Source organism: Rhinatrema bivittatum, chromosome 9, assembly GCF_901001135.1.
Source record: "Rhinatrema bivittatum chromosome 9, aRhiBiv1.1, whole genome shotgun sequence".
In the NCBI taxonomy this organism is placed as follows: domain Eukaryota; kingdom Metazoa; phylum Chordata; class Amphibia; order Gymnophiona; family Rhinatrematidae; genus Rhinatrema; species Rhinatrema bivittatum.
In genome coordinates this window covers 38968255-38991237 of record NC_042623.1, presented here as the reverse complement: position 1 = coordinate 38991237, position 22983 = coordinate 38968255, and the positions used below count along the sequence as shown (strand labels likewise).

General features: G+C 47.5%; 1 protein-coding gene across 12 annotated transcripts in view; it reads right to left on the bottom strand.

Moving 5' to 3' along the window:
• MAGI2 (membrane associated guanylate kinase, WW and PDZ domain containing 2) overlaps positions 1–22983 on the bottom strand; it is a 1548202-nt gene that overhangs the window by 729611 nt on the left and 795608 nt on the right. The gene's annotated exons all lie outside the window — the stretch shown is intronic.

The window sequence follows — 22983 nt, the reverse complement described above, 5'->3', positions numbered from 1 at the left end:
ATGTGTTGGAGCCTTTACGTGCGAGAGAGAGAGAGAGAGAGAGAGCCTCTTTTAAAGAGAGAACCTGACACTCTATATTTCTCCCACTGTAAGAAGGGCACCTTCAACTCAGGGTAGGGGCGGTATTACAAGGGTCTGTAGGCACTTGTATCCTAGGCATAAGGGACAATAAACCTGTTTACTATGTATTACTGACCGGATCGGCAGTCTGGGTGAAGTAGGGATGGCTGAGGGTGAAGAACCAGGAAGGTCTCAATGATCTGGGGAAGGACTGGGTGAACTGGTGGACTAATTGGTGAACTGGTTAAATTCATTTACGCGTGCATGTTTTAAAATTGGCCGACTTACACTTTTGCGCATAAAATCTATGTGCGTATATTTGTAGAATAGCAGGAAAAGTCTGCCTATTCTGTGCATTGATATAGGTAGGTTCAATCTGTTGCATGTATTCATGTGTGAGCCTACATTTATTTATTTATTTTTATATACCGACATTTGATCTGAGATATCACATCGGTTTACATTCAGGTACTGTAGGTACCAAGAGGGCTTACAATCTAAGGCCTGGATTTATCAAAATGCTATAAGTATTGCATGTGTTAGCAAAAGGGGCGTGGTTTATGCTAATATACAGTTTATTGCAATTTGTGCTAGTTACCTATGCGAAGAGCTAAGTTAGCGCACATTGCAATAACCTTTTCAGACTTTGTGATAAGTGCCAGACCTGATGTTCCTGCATTCAACCACTGGGGGACAAGAGAGAGAGAGAGAGAGAGAAAGAGAGAGAGAGAGAGAGACACTAGCCATAGTATCCTCTCCCTAGATAGGTATTTGTATCCCTATGGTAGGCCCACCTAGTAACTCGAGGTGAGGGTTAGGTATTGGTGTAGGGGGTTAGGGGCCACTTTGACATTCAATGTGAGATGTATGAACAGAACAGTGGTCTCTTGTGAAGATCTGAGGACCGATGGAGAGAGGAAACTCACTCCAAGATGAGAGAACATTGCCCAAATCTCATCTTGGAGTGAGTTTCCTCTCTCAGCTGGTATGTGAGGCAGTGGAATCTGGCTGCTGCTCTGTAGGTGGAAGTCAAAAACCTGAAGCAGGTCCTGATTGAGGAGCTGCTTGTGGCTTTTGTTTACGTGTTTGACGAGACTGCGGTTTTTGATAAGGTCTTGTGGCATGGGATCCGGCTGGTGGCGGGTAGGACTTCTTCGGGCGGAAGAAAGACTTTTTAGAATCCTTCCTGAAGGGCTGTTTTGAAGAGAAGTTAGAAGGCATCAGAGAGAGCTGTCTTAGGGTCTCATGATGGTCCTTTAGTTCTGCCACCATCCGTTGAATCTGTTCGCCAAACAGATTATCTCCGACTCAAGGCAGGTCAGATAACCTGTCTTGTACTTCCGGGCGAAGGTCAGAAGACTTGAGCCAGGCCCACCTTCTTGCCGAAATAGCAGCTGCAGATACTCTAGTAGAAGTATCAAAAATATCATAAGATGTTCTGATCTCATGTTTGCCTGCCTCAAAACCCTTGTTTACTAGGGTTTGTAATTGTTCTTGAAATTGCTGAGGCAGGGAGACCGAGAAGTCCTGTATCTGCTTAAAAATGACCCTATTATATTGGGTCATATAAAGCTGATAGGCGGCAATCCGGGTGATGAGCATGGACCCTTGGAAAACTTGGCGACCAATGGCATCTAGGAACTTCTGTTCCTTGCCAGGTGGAACAAAAGAGTGAGGCTTCGACCTTTTTGCTCTCTTCTGTGCAGACTCCACCACTACAGAGTGGTGATCTAACTGCGATTTCTGAAAGCCTGGAGCTGACTGCACCAAATAGGTAGTGTCAGCTTTCCTGTGGACTGGAGAAATGGAGCCAGGATGTTCCCAGTTCTTCTTCAGGAGATCCAGAAGAACCCGGTGAATAGGGATAGAGGCGATTACTTTAGGGGCATCCAGGAATTGGAGCAACTCCATCATCTGGTGCCTATCATCCTGTTCAGTATGTAATTGGAAGGGAATCAATTCAGGCATTTCCTTCACAAAATTTATAAAGGAGAGGTCCTCTGGAGGAGAACGCTTCCTATTTTCAGTGGGTGAAAGTAAATCATCGGTGTCTGGAGAGGAATCATCAGTCCAGGTATCATAAGGATCAGCACCTGTCCCTCTAGGAACTAGAGGGGGACGGGATGGTGGGATACCTGAAGGAACTGGTCTAGGCTCCGAAGGAATCGAAGGAATTATCAGAGGCACCGATGAAGGCATCGAAGGCACTGGCACAGGCATCGATGTAATCGATGGATGGCTCGGTGGCGCTGATGGACGTATCGGCACCGATGGTTGGATCAGTGGCAAGGGACATATCGGCATCAATGGCTGAAGCAGAACTCCCGATGGAGGGATGCGGAACGGTGTTTCTCCTCCCGATGACACTGTAAGTGGGGAGGGCACCGGAGCCATCAGAGACCCAGGATCCATCAGTGGAAAAGCAGCCATCAGCGCTTCCATCCTGGAGAGCAGCGGTGCCAGCGCTGCCGGAATCGGGTCGATGATCGGTTCCGCAATCGGTACCAGTGTCAGTGCCAGAGGAACCTGAAGTCGTTGCATCACCTTGTCGATGGCCTCCTGAACCAGCCGGTCTAGTTTTTCTCGGAGACCTGGAGCAAGCAGCCCCGGCTCCGGAACAGAAGAGGGAGGCAGAGGCATAGCCAGAGGGACCACCATTAAAGGCGAAGTCGCGGCTCCCGATCTCCTGTCGGGCGAGGGTTGCCTCGGGACCTCCTCGCAGAAACGGTCAGTGCCTTTTCCGGATGAGGTTTCTTCGACAGCGGCTCGGACGATGGCGAGGTAGATGATTTCGCTCCCTCGATGGTCCGAGACTTACGGTGTCGATGGCGATGTTTGTCCCTGCAATCCCCTCGGTTCTGAGGGGGAGTAGAGAGTGTCGATGGCCGAGAAGACTTCGATGCCGGGCAGTCACCGGCCGGTGGTCGATGCTGGCGCGAAGTTGACGGTGCCGGCTCTGACGACGTCGATGCAATGGACGGAGTCGGGGTTTGAGCACGGAAGAGAAGTTCCATCTTCTCCATTCTGGCCGTGCGACCTTTTGTTGTCATTAGGGCATATTTGGTGCAGGTCAAGACATCGTGCTCGCGTCCTAGACACATTACACAGACTTTATGGGGGTCTGTTATAGACAAGGTGCGGGTTCAGTCCGGGCACCGATGGAACCTCGACGCCATGGCCATGGAAAAAATCGAGCCGTGGTACGGTCGACGGCCAGTAGGCCGCGAGGGCCAAACTCGACGATAATCGACGGAAAACGGGTAAAAACTTACTGGAGTACCGCGGTCCGAAAAAAGGGTTAGAGGAGGGACCCCTGTGGAGCAAATTAACTTTTAGTAATTCCGTGAGGAAAATTCCTGTCAGGAATCTCTGCAGAGCTCCTTTACCGCGAGGCTACTGCTGCAGGGAAAAAAGAAGACTGAAGGGGAACCCCTGCTGGCTGCAGGATTAGTGCCATGCTGGGCATGCCCAGTAGGGGCCAGTCAAAGTTCTGGAAACTTTGACAGAAGTTTTCCGTGATTGGGCTCCATCCTGTGATGTCACCCATATGTGAGGACTACCATTCTGCTTGTCCTGTGAGAAAGCCTTTTAATATCAACCTCATGAAAACCCAATGTAGAGAACGAAACAGCTGTTCCACTGCGACGGCCAGAGTTTTCAGCTTGAAAAAAATAAAAAATAAAAGCAACCATGGTAATGCGTTCACTTCCTTCTACTCTGTAGCAATAACTCTAAAATTGCTTTAATAAGAAGGGAAAATGTCAACACATTGAAACAAATTTGGTTTTCAAGGAACCAAAATAATTTGGCTTTGACTCCGCTCCCTAGGTTTGAAATCCCTTTTTATTGCTTTGCCCTAAAGTAATCTATTTGCAATAACATTCATGTCTTACTCTTCTTATTGAACTTGTAGCAGTGCTATGTCTTGCTCTCAACCTTTAGCTCGCTTATGAATGGCAGGGAAGATGTTACAGATTTCTGTATTCTCTGTCATGCACGGGAAGCAAACTTGAAATTCAGCCTCTTCCTCTCAATCAGTCATTATATGGTACATGATGCCTTTGAAGGGATAGGTCAACTAGTTTAAAGGCCTGGCCCAGTGGCTCGTGGCAAGAGCTGTGCTCTGCAATATGGAAGGCCCTTGGTACAATTCCTGAAACAGGTCTTTGGCATCCCAAATTGGAGACAGCGGAGTTGGGTGGGGCATGGATTCAGCTGTGGTCATCAACACCCGGTGGCAGTCTTTAGATCCCCTGAGACAGGGTCCTGGAAGGACTCTGGCTTCTGCTCTCAAGACTGCTGATGTAATGACCAGACTAAGAACAGCGGGAGGGTGGGTTTATTAAATCTCCAGGTGGTTGCTGATTCCGACTGAGCTGGAAGGAGGAATCACTGGGCCAAATCTCCCTCCCAAACAACCCACAAGCACACAAAAGTATGTTACACTTAGCTCTTTACCCACACAAAATTTATACAGCTTGTCAGTGTGCCAGACAAAATGTGTTACTGCCTCTTTCCAATAAAAATAAACACTTCCCTTACATTTAGAACATCACGTTCTCCTCCGCTATATAGTCGATCATTGTCTCCTCCTATTTCTCTTCTGAGTGGTATTATACTATAAGTAGAGAGAAGGAGAAAACAAGGAGCAGATAAAGCACAACCCAGAGTCTAGAGCCAGCCTTTGGGGTGTACAAGTTAGGTAGTTGCACAGGGTGCCAACAGGAGCAATATGGGCTGGGAGTGAATACCACTGAACTAGACCCCCCTGCACTTCCCCCAGGCCTCCGATCCAAACACAACAGACAAAAGGCAAGTTTGATTTCAACTGCACAAGTCAATTTACAAATGTAAAAGTGTATGGCTAAGTTTGGCAATATATGCATATATAGTAACCTGTGTGCACACTTCTGAACCTCGCCCTGGGATGCCTCGCCTGCCCCTTTCTTCCCTTCGAACATTTATATGCGACATTGCAAGCACACACATTCTCCTGAGGTTTATAATATAGCATATATGCGTGTACATGTTACTTACGCGCATACATGCTAATTTTATGCACACAACCCCCAAACATCATTTTGAAAATTACCTCCAGATTGTTCACCTCACTCTTTCTCTGCTGCCATGCCACCTATCTCTATGTGGCACATATTGTGCAATCTTTATTACTAACACACGGGGTCATTCATCTACGTGCGTTAGGGCCTGAACGCACGTTAAATGGAGTCTAATGCGCACCAAATAAATAGCACAACACAAGCTAGCCTGAAATTTGCAAATTTTAAATTTACTCTGCATGTGGGAGGAGTTAAAGCAAATTAAGGTGTCCTACCGCATTCAGCGAAAATATACACTAACACAGGATTTAATATCAGAAATAACTACACCTATTTTTTTGCGGTATATGGGAAAAAAAGCTTTTATCGCTCACCAGCGCCCGTTATCGTGGATTTCGGCTATTATCAAGGATATTACCATGCACGATAAAAAGTCTTTCTATCATATATACCTACCACACCGTCCTGGGCCAATAAAAACACCTGTTCTTACCCAGCCTGTCTTCCTAAACCCATAATGTTTGTGGCGAGCCTCCTGAAGCATCCAGTACCCCACTGGTTGGGGTACCGGATGCTTCAGGAGGCTCGCCGCAGACAGCAAGAGGAACTACAACAACCACAAGAACAGCAAGGGAAGTTCCAACCCCTCCTAGGGAAGTCCCTGCACCAGAGCCCGCACCACTGTTCCCACAGGGAGACGGTTGTGGGCCACGGCAGCATCTGGCATGCAGGCGGGTACAGCGGAGGAGATACAGGGAGCACATCTTTCCTCCACGAGCCTCACTGCTGGGCATGCCAGAGGATTATGTGGTTAACAGGTATCGCCTCAGCTCTCAGGGTATCCTGGAATTATATGAAGAAATCAGAGGGGATCTGGATCCGGTCACGGAAAGGGCCCATGCTGTATCGGTCCTTATCAAAGCCATTTTATGGCAAGTAGCTCCTTCCAAACAACGGTAGGGGTCCTGGGTAGAATGTCCCAAAACACTTTTTCCCACTGTCTGGGCCAGGTCATAACAGCTGCATCTGACCGCACAAATCGCTACATAGCATTTCCTCGGGACAGGCAGGACTTGATGGAATTGAAGAGAGGCTTTTATGCCATCGCTAACTTTCCCAATGTTCTGGGAGCTATTGATTGCACTCATGTAGCCATCAACCCACCCTGTGACAGGGAGGAGATCTTCCGCAACAGAAAGCTCTTCCACTCCATCAACATGCAAGTGGTCTGTAATGCTCAAATGCGCATCCTCAACATGGTGGCCAGGTACCCAGGAGCCACGTACGCTTGCTTTATATTTGGGGAATCAGGCCTGTATGAAAATTCCGAGGATGGTCTCTACGGTGACAACTGACTCATAGGTAAGAGAGATGCTTCTTTCTCTATTCCATCTCTGGCTCTGTGTTAGCGGCAAATGACACAGACATTGGGAGGGATGTAACAGCATTGCTGACATGACAAATGGCTTGGACAGTTAGGCCTGCATGCCACTGCGCCAGGGCCTGGCTTTCTCTCCCCATGCTCCAGAGGCCTGCTAATCTTGTGAGGCCAAACAATGCACTTGCCATGAAGCTTGGTGTGTGAGCGGGCACTACACACTTTCTACAGGTTCAGTTTAAACATTCCTCCGATTTGGAGCAGTTGAAATCTCACTGGTTAATCACAACCTTTAACTGTCCACACTGCTGGTACTTGCAGATCAGATGTGGCCTGTTAGTGACGGGTCAGCCAGGATGTCTTGCCCATCACACAGGACTGTGCAATTTGGGACCTAGCATATTCCCTGCGTCAGGGCTGACAAATTTGTATCTTTGGAGGACATATGGCAGAGCAGCCTGACACTCGCACATTCAGAACACGAGGCAGAGGTTTTTCTGCTGGGACAATTGTGGCAGCTCTGATGTACTGCTTCAGGGTTTGATGACTGCTACGAATGAGTAGCCTTAGCTTGGTTGTGAGGGGCTGCCACACATTTGGTGGAATCCCCAGATGCAGTTTACTAATCGGGAAGATCTGACCTAGATTCAGGTACTGCTCTACTGGTCATATAGAGGCCGATGTAATAAGACCCGTGGCAAAACAGGCGTTAGTTATGAGTGCAGCTTTTGATCATCGCACACAGCTAAACCCGTTGTTTCTGCGGGATGTAAAAAGATAAATTATGCAAATGATTTACGCACAGAAATCTGCACACTCATGAAGAAAGGCCCTATGTAATATGTGGTCGCATCTGCACTGAAAACCTGCGCCGGTAATCCGCACACAAAAGCGAATAGTGATAACTGCATGGCAGTGAGATAGGTGCTCAGCTGGGCACCTATCTGGATGCTCGGGTGCCGAATTAGACGATCAGCCAGGAGCAAATCTGGGTCACAAATCTACACGATCGGGCAGCAAGAAAGGCGCCTGCCTAATCTTGCCACTAGGGCGCTGAGATAGGTGCTTAGTTGGTCGTGAATCTATAAGATCGGGTGCCCAGAAAAGCGCCTATATAAGCTGGCTGCTCGGACGCCGAGATAGGCACTCAGCCTGTTGCTTTTCAGGCCACTCGGGCACCGAGATAGGCATCATGAGTCGGCCCTGACACTTAACTCGTGCCCTGACCGTGGCGGTAACAAAACCTGCAATAAAAAACCCGCACAAGCGCTCCAACGAATTCAAAAGTAAGGACGTATTTTTGAAAAAGCCACTTATCCTTCAAAGTGATGCTAGAGCTTCAGAACGCTTCAGCTCTGCTTTGCAACGCCAGACGCTGGTGTTTCGAGGTCTTCATCAGGGGCTTATGTCAGTGTCTAAAGTTGGAGATATAAGCTTCTTCTTCTTCATTATGTGGCATTTTATTCGATGGAGCGAATGTTGAAGTTGACAGATAAATATTTAAAAACAATTTGTTTCTTAAAAATAAGTGGCATACTTTACAACAAAAACGTGTAAGACCCCATGATTAAGTACATTTGAGCAAGCACCATTGTGACACTTTGCACAAATTGCATTGAACAAATGATAAAATGCTTTGCAGTGTTAGTGTGCATTTGCTCATATATGAGGGTTTTACACGTTTATAAGTTAAACTACATTACATATGTGGTTCTTTTATACCTTGCTTTTGGACGGCATAGAAGCAGTCCTGTGCTTTATCCCTAATGTCAGCATATCAGTACCCCAGACTGTAAAAATCAGGGCCACTACTGAAATGTGTAACCCCATATTACTAGCCACCTGATATATTCCAGACACTTCCAAGCAGAAGACAATAATGGCCTAGCCAGGATGTACTGGGCATGTTCCTGTAGAGTGTAGGAATGTGTGTGTCTAAGTGAAGAGCAAACAAGTAGTATGTTTCTGCATAGTCCAAATCTGGAAGCTGCCCACCCAAACCTAGCTCTCTGGTAGAGCTTCTTATTGTTCCCGCAGAGGAATATGCACAGACGTACTATATTTGATATTCCAGAATGGAGATACATCCATTGAAGAGCGAATTGTGCAAGTCCAGGGAGAGAGTTACCACTGCGTAATTAAACTCTTGGTTATAAATATCTGGGATGCTGTGCAGAGTGAGCATTCATGGAAGATCAAATAGGATAATGATATCTGTTAACAACTTGTCAATCAGCATAATGTAATATCTACCTAAGATTTGGAAGGTGTCAATGGCACTGCAGCCAAGGTCTCTGAATGTGTGCCATATGCATAAAGGAGTAGCCTAGTGGTTAGAGCAGTGGGCTATAAACCAGGAAAGCCGCGTTTGAGTCTTGCTGTCGCTCCTTGTGACCTTGGGCAAGTCACTTTACCCTCCATTGCCTCAGGTACAAACTTAGACTGTAAACCCTCTGGTGATAGGGAAATACCTACAGTACCTGAATGTAATCCACTTTGAAGCACTGAAAAAAGTGCAAAAAGCGGAATATAAAAATCTAAAAAAATAAAAAATAAATAAAGCCAGCTAGTTTGGAATAGGACATTGGGTTTTTATAAAATACAATAAGGCTGGCATCATTCTGTTGAATGGCCGTATGCTGTACAGCCACACAACAAAATGACCCCGGTGCCATTTTCGGACTGGAGTTAGCAGGGCAGGAGTGACTGGGGATCGCTCCTGTCCATTTCAACATTGCTGCGGAGTGGGTAATTGTGGTCCTGTGGTGATGGTGGGGTAAGGGAGCTTAGGGGAAGGTGAGACATTTTGTACCGTTTTTTTAAAATTTTCATTGACTTTCTCAAACCAAAGCCAATGGGGAAAACAACCCTTATTTCGGGGGGGTTTTGTTTCATTTTTAAATGCAAAAAGTGCAAATGTTTCATCGAGTTTTTCATTTAGTTTAAAAACAAATGCACACCCCTAGTACTGAATGGATGTTTGTCTGCTGCCTCTAAACATGGCTGTTTTTATTAAGGAACCAAAAATATCTGGCTTATAGACTAATAAACAGAAATATTTTATTGCATATGAATAATAATAAATTCTGCAATTTCTCAAGTAGGCATTTCTATCTTCTCTCATGCCCTTAGTGCCTCCAAAGGAATGCTTTGAGGAACATTTTTCTCTCTTTCCTTGAAATTCTAATGCAAAAATTAAGGAAAGGCCTGGCAACGCTTTATCTGACATTGAAACATGGTGATGCATCTTTTAACATCGGTAATGTGAAGGAAAAGAGAGGATTTCTCCACCGTAAGAATGCTCTTTGCCACTATTTTGTCTAACAGTTCTCTCATCCCTAGTGAAATTCTCTACATAAGCCTAGTTGACCGAGCCAGCTGTTTTCCTATTTCAACAAATACGCTACGCTGCTTCCACAATCTTTCATGCTATTATTTATAACCCTTTTAATGATTTTCCTTGATGTGCATGCATTACCCTGTCACTTAGATTGCAAATTCTATTTTAGGGGCAGGTGGGGGGTCTTCCACGACAGGACCACTCTTATCTTGTAACACACATTGCTTTCATGCTAGAGCAAAGCTAATTAACTTTGGCTGCACTGTGCAAATCAAATGGAATAAAAATGCTCGTGTCCCCCCCCCCCCCCGAATTCTTGAAATGAAAACTGCCTTCTGCTCAGGCTCCAGTAATACAAACTGTTGAAGTCAAATAGCCTCCAAAGTCTGCCAGCGGCTTGAAGGCACTCTTGCATCTCTCAAGACTTTCTGTTGGATATTCACAAGCACACTGGCACGGGACGATAGAACGTTTAACAGTCATGATCATTTTCAAAGGGATAGCTCCCAATTATGTGTCTACGGCAAAAACTTCTTTTGAAAAGAGCAGATTATGCTTCATTTCAGTATATGACTGGCGTATTTGATGCACGACTGATGCATGTTTCCAAGTCAAATAAGCAACATGCAGAACAACAAAAAGTGAAGTGCCGCATAGAAATGGACTTTTAATGGGCTCTTTTGTCGAAAGGGAGAGGCCAAATGAGGCTTGGTCAAACTACTAAATCCCACTTTTATCTCTGCACTTTGTTCTCATTTGAGTAGTGCATTTTGAAATTGCATATGTATCCCAAAAAACATAGGTACATAAATGGCTGAGCTAACTGCAGGCTACTTTTTCTGTTGTTGTTAATGACTACTATATGTAATGCTGAATGGATTATTGGATAAACCACTCAACTTGCTCTTGTGGGAAATGCTTGAGGGCTTGAATAAAATAAGTTTTGTTTCCTGTTGGTTAATTGCTCCTGAGTTGACTCCGCTCAGTCCTCGGTGGACACTGGTGCATTTACAACACCAATGAACTTCAAAGCAGCCACATTTTTTTCTAAATCATGTTCCAGAAATAATGTACAATGACAAGTATCCAATTATAATTTGTCTTTGCTTCACCTAACTGAAGGATGACAGAGTTGAGCAAGTTGGGCTTTTGAATCTGTATGTCCCCAACCGCACCCAACTATTCTAAGCTTCTTGGCTTAGCTGGGAATTTCTGCTTTGGGCCCAAAAACTCAACTGCACTTACTTATGAAGCACAAAGTCCATATTGCAGAAAATAGTGAGCAAGAAAGTTATGTGAGGAAACGTACCAGGAAAACGTTACCCAGACATTCAGCGGAACACAAGCAGAAGAGTTGCTGAATGTACCAAGGTGAGGTTATCAGGGCTAGCAGTTTTTCCACCACCGTTGCCTGACTAATTTGAAACCACACCCCAGGACTGCCTCTTTGCAACCAGGTAATGAATTGCCTGGGCGAAGTTTAAGACGAGGAGTGGGGAGGAGGAGAGGAAGGCTAGTCAAATCTCAAAGTTTTATCCAGGTAACTCCAAAAATTAAGGGCTGGATTCATCATTCTTCGCAGAATAATGAATCCAGCGAAAAAGGGGGCGGGCCTGCGAAAGGCCGCAGCTGTTCGCACAAATAGCACCACCGTAAAAGGTGGCGCTATTCACCCAGCTACTGCCGGCGATAATGTTCCTCACATTATCGCCGGCAGCGGTGCCGTGGCCGACTCCTCCCCCTCCCTGTCCCGACTCCTCCCCTCCCCGCCCCCTCCAGCTTATTTGCATCCTATCGCACGCGAGAAGGCCCTTTTCGCGTGCGATAGGAGTTTATCGAGTGCGTTAGGGCCTTATCGAGTGCGTTAGAGCCTTATCGCGTGTGTTAAGGCCCTAGCGCACATGATAAACGTTTAGAAAATAAGCCCCTAAGATTGACCTCTATGAATACAATGAGTTTCTTATTTTCAGAGCAGCACATTTTTGGTCCATATTTCAAGAGGTCTCCCCCACACTCTGCCTATGGTGAAAGAATTTATAAAGAGGAAGCTCACATTTCGCACTAATTGAGATTTAATTTGTGTTTTCCTTTCCCCTTCCCCCAAGCAGTGCTTTACCCACTGACCTTTTACAAAACTGCCTGCCAGATAGGAAAGTAAACGTATGTGCATATGTCCCATTTACCATTTTAATAAGTGTAGTAGATTTGGTGGGGTAATTTTCAATTGAACATACACATGGGGGTGGATTTTAAAAGGGTTACGTGCGTAAATTACGCGCGTAACCACGAGTACCCGCTTCTGCACGCACCAAGCCTATTTTGCACAGGCCCGGCGATGCGTGCAAGCCCCGGGACGAGCATATGTCCCGGGGCTTGAAAAAAAGGGGCGGGGAGTGGGTGGGGCGGGACCGAGGCCTCCGGCACAGCAGCTGTGCCGGGGGATCGCGCACCGGCACTTGGCCGGCGTGCACAACCTACACTTGCCCAGAGGCAGGCGCAACTTATAGAACAAAGGTTAGTGGGGGGGGGGGGGGGGGGGTTTAAGTAGTGCTGGGGGGCGGGTTAGGTAGGAGAAGGGAGGGGAAGGTGGGGGGGGGGCAGAAGGAAAGTTCCCTCTGAGGCCGTTCCAATTTCAGAGCGGCCTCGGAGGGAACAGGGAAAGCCATCGGGGCTCCCCTAGGGCTCGGCGCCACAAGGTGCACCCCCTTGCGTGCGCCGACCCCGGATTTTATAACATGGGGTACAGGGGGTACAGGATCTGGGGCATCCCATTCCAGATCAATCAATCACTGGATTAAGTGCATCACTGGGAAAAAGCAAGAATCTTTACGTAAGGAAACCAAAATGGGATTCTTCCTCGGCATCCGAACCAGGAACACCCAGCTGTTTCAAGGTCTGGGAAATCAGGGCTGGCAGTTCATTTCTATGAAAGAACTGCAACATGGTTCAATATGGTTCCAGCCCTAGAGGAATTTCTCATCTTCCAGGGAATCCAGATCAGCCTCATCATCAGTGTCATCCAGATTCCTGTCCAGAACACCTGCAGGGAGCCGGGGCGAGTCCCAGCGCTTAAGCATAGGACTGGAAGAGGGAGGAGCCACCGGCTAAGGATATGACCAGACAGAAATGGGGGAACCGGAGGACTGCACCTGAAGAAAGGCCTGTAAGCCTTGAAAAAATTCCACCCAAGAAAAAGCAGCCGGGTCCAGACCACGACCAGAAAGAACTGGAGCGGGGCCCACAGAACTGCCCTTGCCAGCGGAGGAGCCAGTCAAGGCCGTGACCAACTCATCATCAGAATGGGAAGAGCCCCCTCAGTCAAGGCTGTGACCAACCCATCATCAGAATGGGAAGAGCTAGGCTTAGCAAAATTCAAGGAAGACAACTCTCCCTGAGCGTCTGAGCTGTGCTGACACAGGTTAGAAGCCAGGTTAGACAGAGAAACCCTAACATGGCAAGCAACACAAACAGGAAGATGCTTAGGCTTCTTACTGGTGCTATCACTGTGGTTGCGCTCAGCAATGAAATGCGCCCAAAAAATAAGCGCCTAGAAGAAAGCATAGCAAGGCACACGCACAACCTGTGTGCCAAATTAAGTGCATAGAAATGTTTGTCTGCGTAATAAGTGAGCCGAAAAACCAAGTGCACGACGCATGCCCAGAGCCGACACACTATGCACAATGACGGCCTAGAGAGGGCTGCAGAACATGCCCACAAGAGCGCGCAAAAACAGCCACAGTCACCTACCATGCAGCATGCAAGAAAAAAGCCTTAGTGCGGGGCCTAGCCCACTGGCGGCCACCCAACCCACCAGGCTGCCTAGTTCCCCAACCCCAACAGAAGCAGGAACAAACATCGGCATGGCGCACCGAGAACTGAGACTGGAGGAAGCCCTGAAACCCCTGAAACCTTCTCTGATTCAGGTAAAACTTTCTCTTTTTTTTTTTTAAACCTTACCTGAGCTCAGTGCTTACCGGCCTAGTATGGATGGTCTACAGCTGCGGGAGGAGAGGGCATTTGCTGTCACCGCCGCACTCAGCCTCCTGCACCCGCTGCCTTTCAGCTGAACTAACAGCTAAGTCCATGCCAGGAAGCCCAACTACTGGACCAAGGCCCACCTCTGAGGGACCACGGAAATTGTCTCAGGAAATCTCAGCTGGGGGAAGGACCTTTAGGTACCACTGCAGGAGAGCGGGGTTTTCTTTTCCTGAATTTAGAATTTCAAATTTCTCCTTCCAAAAAGCTCAAAGCAATCCCCATAGGGAGATGCACGCCCACTATCTGCTGGAGACTGAGAATACTGGCAGGCTGGGGTCACTGCAGGGTTATGTATACTGTGACGTCAGTTTGCTCCGTCTCCATCTGCTGGCAGGTATCCTGAGTCCATCTGTCTACTAGCTAGGAAAATGCAGAATTGTATAAACTATGGAGCTTGCGTCGGAGTTTATAAAATCCCAGGATTAATCTCTGCGCATCCATTTACGTGAGCTAATGCCGTACCATAGTCAGGTTTCAAAGTTAGGCTCTAGTGTTATCATTATAAAAGAAAGGATATTCGCTAATAAAATTTATTTTTTGCTTGGCTATAATCTTACTGACACATGATTAGATACTGGGATATATATTGCTTTTGCTATGACATCTTAAATTATGTTTGTGATGTGTGATCCCCAAGATATATAGTGACACTTCTTTCAGATTTGACAAGACATATGAACGACTGTTTACAACTAATGTGGATATTTTTTGACAGCACTCTTTTCATGAAATTCCTTAAAGAAGGGTCAACCAGCAATGGGGGCCGCCAAGAAATGACAGAGGAGGAATGGAACTGGTACTTCAAGGGTGACGGCAGCGTGAAGAGCCGATTTCCGGCAGTGTTAGTAGGATGAGGCAAGATCCTTTGCCTCCTGTTCAGCGGGACTGCTCCTCTGTTTTGGTGCCAGCTGTATGACAGAGCAGAGCCAGCACCAGATAGGCAGCAGATGTGCAGTGACCAACACTTATAAAGCTACTGCTTCCCCACCTCTCAGAAGAGTCCATCAACTGTTAGAGACAGGATAAGCAGCAGTCTGCTTAGAAAACAGAGGGGTGAGTAGGGAAAGAAAGGGTGCAAGCGAGGGAGAAAATGGATGGAGATCTATCTGGTGCGATAATGAAATAATGAACTATTTCATACCACATCAGGATCTGCTCCAACTTCAAGTTGGCTCTGCCCATAAGAGTTTCCTTCTCACCCAGGCAGATCCAAACAGGTTTGAAATAGCAAATGTTGCTTACCTGATGTAACAGGTGTTCTCACAGGACAGCAGGATGTTAGTCCTCACAAATGGGTGACATCGAGGATGGAGCCCACCACGGAAAACTTTTGTCAAAGTTTAGCAGAACTTTGACTGGCCCCTACTGGGCATGCCCAGCAAGGCACTGTCCCTGCAGCCAGCAGGGGTCTCCCTTCAGTCTGATTTTCAAAGCTACAGGCAGTGCCTAAAAAGTAAAAAATAAAACGAACCCAACACCGTGGGGTGGCGGGCGGGTTTCGTGAGGACTAACATTCTGCTGTCCTGTGAGAACACCTGTTACATCAGGTAAGCAACATTTGCTTTCTCACAGGACAAGCAGGATGGTTGTCCTCACAAATGGGTGAGTACCGAGCTGAGGATGTCCGAGAAATGCACCAAATGTACCCAACGGCGTGCAAAAGGCACAACAACTGGGGTGGAATTTGGGAAAGGGCATCCGCACCCCACCGGGAGGTGGAAGGGTGTTGGTACATCATGTTGGAAAAAGGTTACGCAAGACAGATTGGCCGAAGATGGAGTCCTGTCTTCCAGCTTTGTCCAAACAATAGTGGGCTGCAAAGGTATGGAGAGAACTCCAGGTTGCAGCTTTGCAGATGTCAGGAAGCGGCACCGATCGAAGGTGTGCTACTGAAGTTGCCATGGCCCTCACAGAGTGTGCTTTAACACGGTCTTGGAAAGGAATGCCAGCTTGCTGATAGCAGAAGGAGATGCAATCCGCCAACCAGGAGGAAAGAGCCTGCTTACCCACAGGTTGCCCTAACTTGTTAGGATGGAAGGAGACGAATAATTGAGTGCTCTTCCTGTGGGCGACTGTACGGTCTAGATAGAAAGATAGAGCCCGTTTACAGTCCAGGGTATGCAGAGTCTGTTCCCCGGAGTTGGAGTGGGGCCTGGGAAAAAAGATAGGTAGTATGATGGATTGATTGATGTGAAACTCCGATACTACCTTAGGTAAAAATTTAGGGTGAGTGCGTAGTACCGCCCGGTCCTGCAGGAGCTTAGTGTAAGGCGGATAGGTAACTAGGGCCTGCAATTCACTAACCCTGCGAGCTGAAGTGATAGCTAAAAGGAATAACACTTTCCATGTGAGATACTTCAAGTCACAAGAGTGTAGAGGTTCGAAAGGAGGTTTCATGAGACGACCAAGAACCAGATTAAGGTCCCAAGATGGGGCCGGAGGACGTAAAGGTGGCTTCAAATGGAGCAAGCCTTTAAGAAAACGTGTTACCAGGGGTTGGACTGAGATAGAGACACCCCCGAAACCCTTATGGAAGGCGGCTACCGCACTGACATGCATTCTAATGGAGGAGGTCTTTAGACCTGATTCAGATAGATGCCATAAATAGTCCAGAAAGTTAGAGATTGGACAGGAAAGGGGATCAAGGGACTGAGAAGTGCACCATGATGTGTACCTTTTCCATTTGTATGAGTAAGAACGTCTTGTTGAAGGCTTTCGTGAAGCTATCAAGACACGAGAAACTGATTCGGAAAGGTTAAATGGCTGAAGGACTAACCTTTCAACATCCATGCCGTCAGGGACAAGGCTTGGAGGTTGGGATGGAGGAGGCATCCGTCGTTTTGAGTGAGCAGATGCGGGTCCTTTCCCAGAGGAATGTGTCTGCGGATGGAGAGATCCTGGAGAATTGGAAACCATACTTGGCGTGGCCAGTAAGGTGCTATCAGGATCATGGTTCCTCCGTCTTGGCGTAGCTTCACGAGAGTCCTCGAGAGAAGAGGAAGTGGAGGGAATGCATAAAGCAGGCCGGTTGTCCACCGGAGAGAGAATGCATCCCTCGGCCGAGAGTGCTGGCTCCGAATGAGAGAGCAGTAGTTGTCCACTTTGTGGTTCTGAGGGGACGCAAAGAGGTCTATGTGGGGATAACCCCAATTGCGAAATAGAGAGGTCGCTACCAAAGGATTGAGAGACCACTCGTGTGGTTGGAAGACACGGCTCAGCTGGTCTGCCAATACATTGTCTACTCCCGGCAGGTAGGTGGCCCTGAGGTACATGGAGTGGGAGAGGGCTTCTGACCAAATTTGCACTGACTCCTGACACAGAAGGAAAGAGCCTGTGCCTCCCTGCTTGTTTATGTACCACATGGCCACCTGGTTGTCCGTCTGGATCAAGATTGAATGGTGAGAGAGGCAATCTTGGAAAGTCCGGAGAGCATAGCGGATTGCTCGGAGTTCCAGGAAATTTATCTGGTGTTTGGATTCCTCTCGTGACCAGAATCCTTGAGTTTGCAACTCGTGCACATGGGCTCCCCAACCGATGTTGGAAGCATCGGTAGTAAGGATGACCTGAGGATCTGGAGGGAGGAAGGGTAAACCCTGTAGGAGGTTGAGAGGATTCATCCACCAGGCAAGAGACAGACGAAGTGCGTTGGAGACGCGTATTATTGAGGACAGAGGCTGAAGAGCTTGGATCCACTGAAGCCTTAGGGTCCACTGTGTGATTCTCATGGCTAAACGGGCCATGGGGATCACATAAACTGAGGAGGCCATGTGACCCAGAAGAACAAGGAAGTTGCGAGCTGTAGCTGTTTGTTGGGACTGCAGCTGGCGAGCTAGGGACACTAGGGCTTGGACTCGCTGATGAGGAAGGAAGGCTTTTGTCTGTAAGGTGTCCAAGTCTGCCCCAATGAAGGATAAGGTTTGAGATGGGACTAAGTAGGATTTCTCGTAATTTACCAGAAATCCTAGAGAAAGCAACGTACGAATTGTGAGGGTCAGGGAGGACCGAGCTAGTTGCTGGGTTGGGGCCCTGATCAACCAATTGTCTAAGTAGGGGTAGACGTGGACTCCTTCTTTCCTTAGAAATGCTGCAACCACTACGAGGCACTTGGTGAACACTCGTGGTGCGGATGCTAGGCCGAAAGGTAACACCCGATATTGGTAGTGATTGCGGCCTACTAGAAAACGCAGGTATTTGCGATGAGATGGTGCTATCGCAATGTGGGTATATGCGTCTTTTAGGTCTAGAGAGCATAACCAGTCCCCCCTTTGTAGCAGAGGGAGAAGCGAGCCCAGGGTTACCATCTTGAACTTCTCTTTGTGAAGGTATTTGTTGAGGACCCTGAGGTCTAGGATGGGACGAAGTCCCCCTGACTTCTTCGGGATCAGGAAGTACCTGGAATAGAACCCTAGGCCTCGTTGCAAGGGAGGAACGGGTTCTATAGCATTGGATTGTAGGAGAAGTGATGCTTCCTGCTCTAAAAGAAGAGAATGATCGGTAAGACTGCACGCCTGCAGGGGCGGGGAGTCTGGAGGGAAAGTTCGAAAGTTGAGATGATAACCCTGTTCGATGATTGCCGTCACCCACTGATCTGTGGTGACCGTATGCCACTGTGCTAGAAAGTGGCATAGCCGACCTCCCACAGGGATGTCTGGAAGAGGGGTCTGGTACATGCTCTCTAAGGGAAAGTCAAAAACCTGCAGCAGGGCCAGGAGGTGGAGCTGCTGCAGGCTTTTGTTTACGAGCCTGGCGAGGCTGAGTCTTATGATATGACTTGGTAGGCCGAGGCTTGGTAGATGGGGGATAATATCTCCTTGGCCTAAAGAAAGACGTTTTAGAGTCCTTCCTAGACGGTTGTTTGGAAGGCAAATCAGGAGGGATAGATGAGAGTTGCTTTAAAGTCTCATGATGATCCTTCAATTCAGCAACAAGTTGCTGTATTTGCTCACCAAATAGATTATCCCCTAAGCAAGGTAAATCTGAAAGCCGATCTTGAACTTCTGGGCGAAGGTCAGAAGATTTCAGCCAGGCCCAACGTCTAGCAGAAATAGCTGTAGCAGAAATTCGAGTAGAAGCATCGAAGATGTCATATGCGGTTCGAACTTCATGCTTTCCAGCTTCAAAACCTTTATTTAAAAGGGATTGAATCTGGGGTTGGAACTGTTCTGGCAAGGCATCAGCAAATTCCTGCATTTGCTTTAAAATGACTCTATTATATTGAGTCATATAAAGTTGATAAGAAGCTATCCTGGAAATCAGCATAGCTCCATGGTAAACCTTCCTACCTACGCTATCAAGGAATTTATTGTCCTTAGTAGGAGGTATGGAGGAATGAGGCTTTAGTCGTTTAGCTTTTTTCTGAGCTGACTCGACGACCACCGAATGATGATCTAATTGAGGTTTTTGAAAACCTGGGGCTGATTGTACCAGGTAAGTAGAATCAGCTTTTTTATTTACTGGGGACACCGAGCCAGGAGATTCCCAATTCTTTTTAAGAAGGTCTTGAAAAACCTGATGAATGGGAATAGAGGTGATGACTTTTGGGGCATCCAAAAATTGGAGTAATTCCATCATTTGGTGCCTATCATCTTGTTCAGATTGAAGTTGAAAAGGAACCAATTCTGACATTTCCTTCACAAAATTAATGAAAGAGAGGTCCTCAGGAGGAGAACGCTTTCTGCTCCCTGTAGGAGAGGGAGGTGAAGGTAAATCATCGGTGTCAGTAGTGGTATCATCACCCCAAGTATCATAGGGATCTGGATGATGACCTGAAGGCGCTCTAGGGTGTGGAACTCCGGAGGGCCCAGGTAGGGGATCCAAAATATCGGGAGAAGCCACCGGAGGCATCGAGAATATCCTCGATGGAATCGGTGCCGATGTCGGTGCCGATGGGGGCGCCGATGGAACCGGTGCCGGTCTCGAGGAAATCGATGTCGGCATCGGAAATCTCGGTGGAGCTGAAGTGCGTATCGCCCCTGATGAGTAGATCGGTGGCGAGGGACGACTGGTCACCGATGGAACTTTTCCCGAAGGGGGAATAGGATACGGTGTTTCTCCACCAGATGAAAAACCTGTCGGTGACAGCGGTCTAACCGGTGTCAGTGGCACAGGTATAGGTATTGCCGGTGGAAGAGCTGTCATGAGTGCTTCCATCCGGTGTAACAACGGAGCCAATGCAGCAGCAATTGGCTCGGTGGTCGGTTCCGCCCTCGGTGCCGGAGGAGGTTGGAACCGTAGCATCGCCTTATCGATGGCCTCCTGGACCAACCGGTCCAGTTCTGCCCGGAGACCAGGGGTAACAAGACCCGGCTCGACGGGAGATGGAGGAGGAGGCTGAGCCGGAGGGACCACCGTCACCGGTGGGATCACGGCTCCCACACCCCGAAGGGGTGAGGGTTTCCTCGATGCCTGCGAAACAGGAGTGGACGGTGCCGCTTCTGATCGAGGCTTTTTAGGCGGTGGCTCGGCCGGTACGGAGGTCGATGACGTCGATTCCTCGACGGGCCGAGACTTATGACGTCGATGGCGATGTTTCTCCTTCCTATCTCCTCGATGATCAGGGGAAGGGACAGGAGTCGATGGCCGAGAAGACGTCGGAGGCGGACGGTCACCGGAAGGCTGCCGATGGTGTGAAGATTTCGACGGTGCCGGTTCCGATGACGTCGATGCAATCGATGGCGTTGGGGTGTGAACATGGAAGAGGAGCCCCATCTTCTCCATTCTGGCTTTACGACCTTTTGGTGTCATAAGGGCACATTTGGTGCAAGTCAGAACATCATGCTCACTCCCTAGGCACAAAACACAGACTCTATGGGGGTCTGTGATTGACATTGTACGAGTACAGTCGGGACATCGACGAAACCCAGACGCCATGGCGGACAGCCAAAAAATTTAGTCGCGGGACTGTCGACTGCAAGTAGGCCTCAAGGGCCAAAGTCGACGAAAGTCTATAAAACTGCGGCAAAAACTTACCGGAGTTCCGCGGACGAAAAAATTTGTCGAAGGGAGACCCCTGAGGGGCAAATTTTCTTTAGAATAAAGAATTCCAAATTCCTGTCAGGAACGTGGTAAGAGCTCTTTCACCGCGTGGCTACTGCTGCGCGGAAAAAAGAAGACTGAAGGGAGACCCCTGCTGGCTGCAGGGACAGTGCCTTGCTGGGCATGCCCAGTAGGGGCCAGTCAAAGTTCTGCTAAACTTTGACAAAAGTTTTCCGTGGTGGGCTCCATCCTCGATGTCACCCATTTGTGAGGACAACCATCCTGCTTGTCCTGTGAGAAAAAAATTTGCACATGGCTCCCTAAAAGGTATGAGCTGATTCCAGTCAACCAAATATGAGCTAACTTAGAAAATAAATATTTCGAAACAAACTGGATTAAAGCAGATTGGGAAATGCAAGCCAGGCCAGGACAGCCTAATCCAAGGTGGGTCATTCTATCCACACTGAGATGAAACACACATGAATGGCCAGCTGAAAGTAAGGAGCACTTGGAAGCAAAGATTACTCACTAGCAGGCCGATACAGTAAAGTCTGCGGGAGAGCAGGCGAACGCCAGCTCTCCCGGTGCTCACAATTCTGTATTTAAATTAAGCCCGGCAGTAAAAACGGGCAAAAGGAGGCGCTAGGGACACTAGCGCATCCCTAGCACCTCCTTTTTGACAGGAGCAGTGGCTGTCAGCGGGTTTGACAGCCGATGCTCAATTTTGCCGACCTTTGGGTTGGTGCTAATTTCTGAAAGTAAAATGTGCGGCTTGGCTGCACATTTTACTTTCTGTATCCCGTGCGCATACCTAATAGGGCCCTCAACATGCATTTGCATGTTGAGGGCCCTATTAGGTGCCGCGGGTTGGACGCGCGTTTTCCTCCCCTTACTGAATAAGGGGTAAGGGAAAACGTGCGTCCAAGAGCAGGCTAACAGTGCGCCCCGTCGGAACGCACTGTACTGTGTCGGCCTGTAGATGAGCCAATTAAAGACACAGGAAAGAGAAGCAGTATATGTGAGTGATAAGAAACAGCTGGCCATGAAAACAGATGTTTATGGCCCAGGGATGGTGCTGCCTTCTTTTCTTACTGGAAGGTGAAACATTAATGCTAATAGCGGCCATTTATAGAAATGGATTACTTTGTTAAATTTTTTAAAAGTTTCTTCAACTAATTTTAGGAGAGAGAAAGCCCAGAAAGAGCTTAATTGTATCCCAGCTACCTCTTTGATGGCAACCTGTACTTCAAGAGAAGGTTGAAGTGATTTCATGGGAAACACAGGGAAGCTACCTTTCTCTTTTCCTCCAAGCTACAGGAACCAAAACAAACAGTAAACTCTAAATTGTATTTTGCATTACCAGCTATTCATTGATCAAAAGAATCACAAATATTCCTACACCAAACTCCACCACATATTTTAATTTGAACTCAATGTATGAATGAGTTCTTAAAGGCTCTTGCACTTAGCGGTGACCGACATTAGATTTTCAGAACTCATCTGAAGGTTGTTTTTTTTTTTTCTCTAACAGGTTAAAAATCAGAGCAATTGCCAATGGATCTATTAAATCACTCTGGTGAAAATTGTTTTGCATTAATCTGGGAGCTCTTAGTTTTTGAACGCACCTTTTACTGCACAGCAATCACGGACGGCCCCATTTATCTGTCAGATACACAGATTAATGAATTGTTTTAAATAACTTTAGAAAGGCCACAAGACAACACGGGAATTGCAAAGCAGTCGTTACTTAAAATCATGCCATGCTAGCCTGCACTGCAACACTTTATAGAGCCATAAATACAGGACAGCCAGGCTAATGGGCTCTGCCACGCACGAGCTTCTTTTTATTAAGGACACAGCTAAGTATGGATTACGAAGGCAATCATTCGTTTGAATTTTATCTTAATTGTGCAGGGTGCTCGGGAGTTATGAAAACGAGACCTCAAAAAGTTGCTGTGCTGTACATTTTGACACTGATGGAGTTTTGGTAACACAGGCTTTCTCAGGCAAAACGGGATGCTCTAATTGCAAGGAATCCATCTGCGTTTTAATTTTGGGATATAGAGGTATTTAAGTTTTTTTTGCAACAGCCATCTGCCATCTCATAAATTTAAGATGCCGGCAGCAGTGGC